The sequence below is a fragment of the Calliopsis andreniformis genome, unplaced genomic scaffold, assembly GCF_051401765.1.
Source record: "Calliopsis andreniformis isolate RMS-2024a unplaced genomic scaffold, iyCalAndr_principal scaffold0465, whole genome shotgun sequence".
Classification (NCBI taxonomy): Eukaryota; Metazoa; Arthropoda; class Insecta; order Hymenoptera; family Andrenidae; genus Calliopsis; species Calliopsis andreniformis.
In genome coordinates, this window is record NW_027480874.1 from 57,447 (window position 1) to 67,500 (window position 10,054).

Genomic DNA, 10,054 nt, shown 5'->3' on the forward strand with positions numbered 1-10,054 from the left:
GGGCATCAGAGAGCAAAACAGCCTAATAGTTTTAGAGTGCCTCAACGATCAGGAATATGGATCTAACGTTCTCGTTTCGAACCGACGACTTTCGGTTCCGGAGCGACACGAACGCTCCATGATTCTCGATTATCTCGACACAGGTAAGAGACAGAGGAGAACAAGTGTATGGTTTTAGAGAGCCACGAGCACCAGGAATAAGGATCTACCGTTGTCATTTCGTTCCGTCGACATTCGGTTCCGGAGCGACACGAACGGGGACTTAGAATTTTTTCGCTCGGGCTCCGGAGCGACACGAACGAGGACTTAGAATTTTTTCGCTCGGGCTCCGGAGCGACACGATCGCTCCGTTATTCTACGTTCTCTCTGTCCACGGGCATCAGAGAGCAAAACAGCCTAATAGTTTTAGAGTGTCTCAACGATCAGGAATATGGATCTAACGTTCTCGTTGCGAACCGACGACTTTCGGTTCCGGAGCGACACGAACGCTCCATGATTCTCGATTATCTCGACACAGGTAAGAGACAGAGGAGAACAAGTGTATGGTTTTAGAGAGCCACGAGCACCAGGAATAATGATCTACCGTTGTCCTTTCGTTCCGTCAACATTCGGTTCCGGAGCGCCACGAACGGGGACTTAGAATTTTTTCGCTCGGGCTCCGGAGCGACACGAACGGGGACTTACAATTTTTTCGCTCGGGCTCCGGAGCGACACGATCGCTCCGTTATTCTACGTTCTCTCGGTCCACGGGCATCAGAGAGCAAAACAGCCTAATAGTTTTAGAGTGCCTCAACGATCAGGAATATGGATCTAACGTTCTCGTTTCGAACCGACGACTTTCGGTTCCGGAGCGACACGAACGCTCCATGATTCTCGATTATCTCGACACAGGTAAGAGACAGAGGAGAACAAGTGTATGGTTTTAGAGAGCCACGAGCACCAGGAATAAGGATCTACCGTTGTCATTTCGTTCCGTCGACATTCGGTTCCGGAGCGACACGAACGGGGACTTAGAATTTTTTCGCTCGGGCTCCGGAGCGACACGAACGGGGACTTAGAATTTTTTCGCTCGGGCTCCGGAGCGACACGATCGCTCCGTTATTCTACGTTCTCTCGGTCCACGGGCATCAGAGAGCAAAACAGCCTAATAGTTTTAGAGTGCCTCAACGATCAGGAATATGGATCTAACGTTCTCGTTTCGAACCGACGACTTTCGGTTCCGGAGCGACACGAACGCTCCATGATTCTCGATTATCTCGACACAGGTAAGAGACAGAGGAGAACAAGTGTATGGTTTTAGAGAGCCACGAGCACCAGGAATAAGGATCTACCGTTGTCATTTCGTTCCGTCGACATTCGGTTCCGGAGCGACACGAACGGGGACTTAGAATTTTTTCGCTCGGGCTCCGGAGCGACACGAACGGGGACTTAGAATTTTTTCGCTCGGGCTCCGGAGCGACACGATCGCTCCGTTATTCTACGTTCTCTCGGTCCACGGGCATCAGAGAGCAAAACAGCCTAATAGTTTTAGAGTGCCTCAACGATCAGGAATATGGATCTAACGTTCTCGTTTCGAACCGACGACTTTCGGTTCCGGAGCGACACGAACGCTCCATGATTCTCGATTATCTCGACACAGGTAAGAGACAGAGGAGAACAAGTGTATGGTTTTAGAGAGCCACGAGCACCAGGAATAAGGATCTACCGTTGTCATTTCGTTCCGTCGACATTCGGTTCCGGAGCGACACGAACGGGGACTTAGAATTTTTTCGCTCGGGCTCCGGAGCGACACGAACGGGGACTTAGAATTTTTTCGCTCGGGCTCCGGAGCGACACGATCGCTCCGTTATTCTACGTTCTCTCGGTCCACGGGCATCAGAGAGCAAAACAGCCTAATAGTTTTAGAGTGCCTCAACGATCAGGAATATGGATCTAACGTTCTCGTTTCGAACCGACGACTTTCGGTTCCGGAGCGACACGAACGCTCCATGATTCTCGATTATCTCGACACAGGTAAGAGACAGAGGAGAACAAGTGTATGGTTTTAGAGAGCCACGAGCACCAGGAATAAGGATCTACCGTTGTCATTTCGTTCCGTCGACATTCGGTTCCGGAGCGACACGAACGGGGACTTAGAATTTTTTCGCTCGGGCTCCGGAGCGACACGAACGGGGACTTAGAATTTTTTCGCTCGGGCTCCGGAGCGACACGATCGCTCCGTTATTCTACGTTCTCTCGGTCCACGGGCATCAGAGAGCAAAACAGCCTAATAGTTTTAGAGTGCCTCAACGATCAGGAATATGGATCTAACGTTCTCGTTTCGAACCGACGACTTTCGGTTCCGGAGCGACACGAACGCTCCATGATTCTCGATTATCTCGACACAGGTAAGAGACAGAGGAGAACAAGTGTATGGTTTTAGAGAGCCACGAGCACCAGGAATAAGGATCTACCGTTGTCATTTCGTTCCGTCGACATTCGGTCCCGGAGCGACACGAACGGGGACTTAGAATTTTTTCGCTCGGGCTCCGGAGCGACACGAACGGGGACTTAGAATTTTTTCGCTCGGGCTCCGGAGCGACACGATCGCTCCGTTATTCTACGTTCTCTCGGTCCACGGGCATCAGAGAGCAAAACAGCCTAATAGTTTTAGAGTGCCTCAACGATCAGGAATATGGATCTAACGTTCTCGTTTCGAACCGACGACTTTCGGTTCCGGAGCGACACGAACGCTCCATGATTCTCGATTATCTCGACACAGGTAAGAGACAGAGGAGAACAAGTGTATGGTTTTAGAGAGCCACGAGCACCAGGAATAAGGATCTACCGTTGTCATTTCGTTCCGTCGACATTCGGTTCCGGAGCGACACGAACGGGGACTTAGAATTTTTTCGCTCGGGCTCCGGAGCGACACGAACGGGGACTTAGAATTTTTTCGCTCGGGCTCCGGAGCGACACGATCGCTCCGTTATTCTACGTTCTCTCGGTCCACGGGCATCAGAGAGCAAAACAGCCTAATAGTTTTAGAGTGCCTCAACGATCAGGAATATGGATCTAACGTTCTCGTTTCGAACCGACGACTTTCGGTTCCGGAGCGACACGAACGCTCCATGATTCTCGATTATCTCGACACAGGTAAGAGACAGAGGAGAACAAGTGTATGGTTTTAGAGAGCCACGAGCACCAGGAATAAGGATCTACCGTTGTCATTTCGTTCCGTCGACATTCGGTCCCGGAGCGACACGAACGGGGACTTAGAATTTTTTCGCTCGGGCTCCGGAGCGACACGAACGGGGACTTAGAATTTTTTCGCTCGGGCTCCGGAGCGACACGATCGCTCCGTTATTCTACGTTCTCTCGGTCCACGGGCATCAGAGAGCAAAACAGCCTAATAGTTTTAGAGTGCCTCAACGATCAGGAATATGGATCTAACGTTCTCGTTTCGAACCGACGACTTTCGGTTCCGGAGCGACACGAACGCTCCATGATTCTCGATTATCTCGACACAGGTAAGAGACAGAGGAGAACAAGTGTATGGTTTTAGAGAGCCACGAGCACCAGGAATAAGGATCTACCGTTGTCATTTCGTTCCGTCGACATTCGGTTCCGGAGCGACACGAACGGGGACTTAGAATTTTTTCGCTCGGGCTCCGGAGCGACACGAACGGGGACTTAGAATTTTTTCGCTCGGGCTCCGGAGCGACACGATCGCTCCGTTATTCTACGTTCTCTCGGTCCACGGGCATCAGAGAGCAAAACAGCCTAATAGTTTTAGAGTGCCTCAACGATCAGGAATATGGATCTAACGTTCTCGTTTCGAACCGACGACTTTCGGTTCCGGAGCGACACGAACGCTCCATGATTCTCGATTATCTCGACACAGGTAAGAGACAGAGGAGAACAAGTGTATGGTTTTAGAGAGCCACGAGCACCAGGAATAAGGATCTACCGTTGTCATTTCGTTCCGTCGACATTCGGTTCCGGAGCGACACGAACGGGGACTTAGAATTTTTTCGCTCGGGCTCCGGAGCGACACGAACGGGGACTTAGAATTTTTTCGCTCGGGCTCCGGAGCGACACGATCGCTCCGTTATTCTACGTTCTCTCGGTCCACGGGCATCAGAGAGCAAAACAGCCTAATAGTTTTAGAGTGCCTCAACGATCAGGAATATGGATCTAACGTTCTCGTTTCGATCCGACGACTTTCGGTTCCGGAGCGACACGAACGCTCCATGATTCTCGATTATCTCGACACAGGTAAGAGACAGAGGAGAACAAGTGTATGGTTTTAGAGAGCCACGAGCACCAGGAATAAGGATCTACCGTTGTCATTTCGTTCCGTCGACATTCGGTTCCGGAGCGACACGAACGGGGACTTAGAATTTTTTCGCTCGGGCTCCGGAGCGACACGAACGGGGACTTAGAATTTTTTCGCTCGGGCTCCGGAGCGACACGATCGCTCCGTTATTCTACGTTCTCTCGGTCCACGGGCATCAGAGAGCAAAACAGCCTAATAGTTTTAGAGTGCCTCAACGATCAGGAATATGGATCTAACGTTCTCGTTTCGATCCGACGACTTTCGGTTCCGGAGCGACACGAACGCTCCATGATTCTCGATTATCTCGACACAGGTAAGAGACAGAGGAGAACAAGTGTATGGTTTTAGAGAGCCACGAGCACCAGGAATAAGGATCTACCGTTGTCATTTCGTTCCGTCGACATTCGGTTCCGGAGCGACACGAACGGGGACTTAGAATTTTTTCGCTCGGGCTCCGGAGCGACACGAACGGGGACTTAGAATTTTTTCGCTCGGGCTCCGGAGCGACACGATCGCTCCGTTATTCTACGTTCTCTCGGTCCACGGGCATCAGAGAGCAAAACAGCCTAATAGTTTTAGAGTGCCTCAACGATCAGGAATATGGATCTAACGTTCTCGTTTCGATCCGACGACTTTCGGTTCCGGAGCGACACGAACGCTCCATGATTCTCGATTATCTCGACACAGGTAAGAGACAGAGGAGAACAAGTGTATGGTTTTAGAGAGCCACGAGCACCAGGAATAAGGATCTACCGTTGTCATTTCGTTCCGTCGACATTCGGTTCCGGAGCGACACGAACGGGGACTTAGAATTTTTTCGCTCGGGCTCCGGAGCGACACGAACGGGGACTTAGAATTTTTTCGCTCGGGCTCCGGAGCGACACGATCGCTCCGTTATTCTACGTTCTCTCGGTCCACGGGCATCAGAGAGCAAAACAGCCTAATAGTTTTAGAGTGCCTCAACGATCAGGAATATGGATCTAACGTTCTCGTTTCGATTCGACGACTTTCGGTTCCGGAGCGACACGAACGCTCCATGATTCTCGATTATCTCGACACAGGTAAGAGACAGAGGAGAACAAGTGTATGGTTTTAGAGAGCCACGAGCACCAGGAATAAGGATCTACCGTTGTCATTTCGTTCCGTCGACATTCGGTTCCGGAGCGACACGAACGGGGACTTAGAATTTTTTCGCTCGGGCTCCGGAGCGACACGAACGGGGACTTAGAATTTTTTCGCTCGGGCTCCGGAGCGACACGATCGCTCCGTTATTCTACGTTCTCTCGGTCCACGGGCATCAGAGAGCAAAACAGCCTAATAGTTTTAGAGTGCCTCAACGATCAGGAATATGGATCTAACGTTCTCGTTTCGATCCGACGACTTTCGGTTCCGGAGCGACACGAACGCTCCATGATTCTCGATTATCTCGACACAGGTAAGAGACAGAGGAGAACAAGTGTATGGTTTTAGAGAGCCACGAGCACCAGGAATAAGGATCTACCGTTGTCATTTCGTTCCGTCGACATGCGGTTCCGGAGCGACACGAACGGGGACTTAGAATTTTTTCGCTCGGGCTCCGGAGCGACACGAACGGGGACTTAGAATTTTTTCGCTCGGGCTCCGGAGCGACACGATCGCTCCGTTATTCTACGTTCTCTCGGTCCACGGGCATCAGAGAGCAAAACAGCCTAATAGTTTTAGAGTGCCTCAACGATCAGGAATATGGATCTAACGTTCTCGTTTCGATCCGACGACTTTCGGTTCCGGAGCGACACGAACGCTCCATGATTCTCGATTATCTCGACACAGGTAAGAGACAGAGGAGAACAAGTGTATGGTTTTAGAGAGCCACGAGCACCAGGAATAAGGATCTACCGTTGTCATTTCGTTCCGTCGACATTCGGTTCCGGAGCGACACGAACGGGGACTTAGAATTTTTTTCGCTCGGGCTCCGGAGCGACACGAACGGGGACTTAGAATTTTTTCGCTCGGGCTCCGGAGCGACACGATCGCTCCGTTATTCTACGTTCTCTCGGTCCACGGGCATCAGAGAGCAAAACAGCCTAATAGTTTTAGAGTGCCTCAACGATCAGGAATATGGATCTAACGTTCTCGTTTCGATCCGACGACTTTCGGTTCCGGAGCGACACGAACGCTCCATGATTCTCGATTATCTCGACACAGGTAAGAGACAGAGGAGAACAAGTGTATGGTTTTAGAGAGCCACGAGCACCAGGAATAAGGATCTACCGTTGTCATTTCGTTCCGTCGACATTCGGTTCCGGAGCGACACGAACGGGGACTTAGAATTTTTTCGCTCGGGCTCCGGAGCGACACGAACGGGGACTTAGAATTTTTTCGCTCGGGCTCCGGAGCGACACGATCGCTCCGTTATTCTACGTTCTCTCGGTCCACGGGCATCAGAGAGCAAAACAGCCTAATAGTTTTAGAGTGCCTCAACGATCAGGAATATGGATCTAACGTTCTCGTTTCGATCCGACGACTTTCGGTTCCGGAGCGACACGAACGCTCCATGATTCTCGATTATCTCGACACAGGTAAGAGACAGAGGAGAACAAGTGTATGGTTTTAGAGAGCCACGAGCACCAGGAATAAGGATCTACCGTTGTCATTTCGTTCCGTCGACATTCGGTTCCGGAGCGACACGAACGGGGACTTAGAATTTTTTCGCTCGGGCTCCGGAGCGACACGAACGGGGACTTAGAATTTTTTCGCTCGGGCTCCGGAGCGACACGATCGCTCCGTTATTCTACGTTCTCTCGGTCCACGGGCATCAGAGAGCAAAACAGCCTAATAGTTTTAGAGTGCCTCAACGATCAGGAATATGGATCTAACGTTCTCGTTTCGATCCGACGACTTTCGGTTCCGGAGCGACACGAACGCTCCATGATTCTCGATTATCTCGACACAGGTAAGAGACAGAGGAGAACAAGTGTATGGTTTTAGAGAGCCACGAGCACCAGGAATAAGGATCTACCGTTGTCATTTCGTTCCGTCGACATTCGGTTCCGGAGCGACACGAACGGGGACTTAGAATTTTTTCGCTCGGGCTCCGGAGCGACACGAACGGGGACTTAGAATTTTTTCGCTCGGGCTCCGGAGCGACACGATCGCTCCGTTATTCTACGTTCTCTCGGTCCACGGGCATCAGAGAGCAAACAGCCTAATAGTTTTAGAGTGCCTCAACGATCAGGAATATGGATCTAACGTTCTCGTTTCGATCCGACGACTTTCGGTTCCGGAGCGACACGAACGCTCCATGATTCTCGATTATCTCGACACAGGTAAGAGACAGAGGAGAACAAGTGTATGGTTTTAGAGAGCCACGAGCACCAGGAATAAGGATCTACCGTTGTCATTTCGTTCCGTCGACATTCGGTTCCGGAGCGACACGAACGGGGACTTAGAATTTTTTCGCTCGGGCTCCGGAGCGACACGAACGGGGACTTAGAATTTTTTCGCTCGGGCTCCGGAGCGACACGATCGCTCCGTTATTCTACGTTCTCTCGGTCCACGGGCATCAGAGAGCAAAACAGCCTAATAGTTTTAGAGTGCCTCAACGATCAGGAATATGGATCTAACGTTCTCGTTTCGATCCGACGACTTTCGGTTCCGGAGCGACACGAACGCTCCATGATTCTCGATTATCTCGACACAGGTAAGAGACAGAGGAGAACAAGTGTATGGTTTTAGAGAGCCACGAGCACCAGGAATAAGGATCTACCGTTGTCATTTCGTTCCGTCGACATTCGGTTCCGGAGCGACACGAACGGGGACTTAGAATTTTTTCGCTCGGGCTCCGGAGCGACACGATCGCTCCGTTATTCTACGTTCTCTCGGTCCACGGGCATCAGAGAGCAAAACAGCCTAATAGTTTTAGAGTGCCTCAACGATCAGGAATATGGATCTAACGTTCTCGTTTCGATCCGACGACTTTCGGTTCCGGAGCGACACGAACGCTCCATGATTCTCGATTATCTCGTCACAGGTAAGAGACAGAGGAGAACAAGTGTATGGTTTTAGAGAGCCACGAGCACCAGGAATAAGGATCTACCGTTGTCATTTCGTTCCGTCGACATTCGGTTCCGGAGCGACACGAACGGGGACTTAGAATTTTTTCGCTCGGGCTCCGGAGCGATACGAACGGGGACTTAGAATTTTTTCGCTCGGGCTCCGGAGCGACACGATCGCTCCGTTATTCTACGTTCTCTCGGTCCACGGGCATCAGAGAGCAAAACAGCCTAATAGTTTTAGAGTGCCTCAACGATCAGGAATATGGATCTAACGTTCTCGTTTCGATCCGACGACTTTCGGTTCCGGAGCGACACGAACGCTCCATGATTCTCGATTATCTCGACACAGGTAAGAGACAGAGGAGAACAAGTGTATGGTTTTAGAGAGCCACGAGCACCAGGAATAAGGATCTACCGTTGTCATTTCGTTCCGTCGACATTCGGTTCCGGAGCGACACGAACGGGGACTTAGAATTTTTTCGCTCGGGCTCCGGAGCGACACGAACGGGGACTTAGAATTTTTTCGCTCGGGCTCCGGAGCGACACGATCGCTCCGTTATTCTACGTTCTCTCGGTCCACGGGCATCAGAGAGCAAAACAGCCTAATAGTTTTAGAGTGCCTCAACGATCAGGAATATGGATCTAACGTTCTCGTTTCGATCCGACGACTTTCGGTTCCGGAGCGACACGAACGCTCCATGATTCTCGATTATCTCGACACAGGTAAGAGACAGAGGAGAACAAGTGTATGGTTTTAGAGAGCCACGAGCACCAGGAATAAGGATCTACCGTTGTCATTTCGTTCCGTCGACATTCGGTTCCGGAGCGACACGAACGGGGACTTAGAATTTTTTCGCTCGGGCTCCGGAGCGACACGAACGGGGACTTAGAATTTTTTCGCTCGGGCTCCGGAGCGACACGATCGCTCCGTTATTCTACGTTCTCTCGGTCCACGGGCATCAGAGAGCAAAACAGCCTAATAGTTTTAGAGTGCCTCAACGATCAGGAATATGGATCTAACGTTCTCGTTTCGATCCGACGACTTTCGGTTCCGGAGCGACACGAACGCTCCATGATTCTCGATTATCTCGACACAGGTAAGAGACAGAGGAGAACAAGTGTATGGTTTTAGAGAGCCACGAGCACCAGGAATAAGGATCTACCGTTGTCATTTCGTTCCGTCGACATTCGGTTCCGGAGCGACACGAACGGGGACTTAGAATTTTTTCGCTCGGGCTCCGGAGCGACACGAACGGGGACTTAGAATTTTTTCGCTCGGGCTCCGGAGCGACACGATCGCTCCGTTATTCTACGTTCTCTCGGTCCACGGGCATCAGAGAGCAAAACAGCCTAATAGTTTTAGAGTGCCTCAACGATCAGGAATATGGATCTAACGTTCTCGTTTCGATCCGACGACTTTCGGTTCCGGAGCGACACGAACGCTCCATGATTCTCGATTATCTCGACACAGGTAAGAGACAGAGGAGAACAAGTGTATGGTTTTAGAGAGCCACGAGCACCAGGAATAAGGATCTACCGTTGTCATTTCGTTCCGTCGACATTCGGTTCCGGAGCGACACGAACGGGGACTTAGAATTTTTTCGCTCGGGCTCCGGAGCGACACGAACGGGGACTTAGAATTTTTTCGCTCGGGCTCCGGAGCGACACGATCGCTCCGTTATTCTACGTTCTCTCGGTCCAC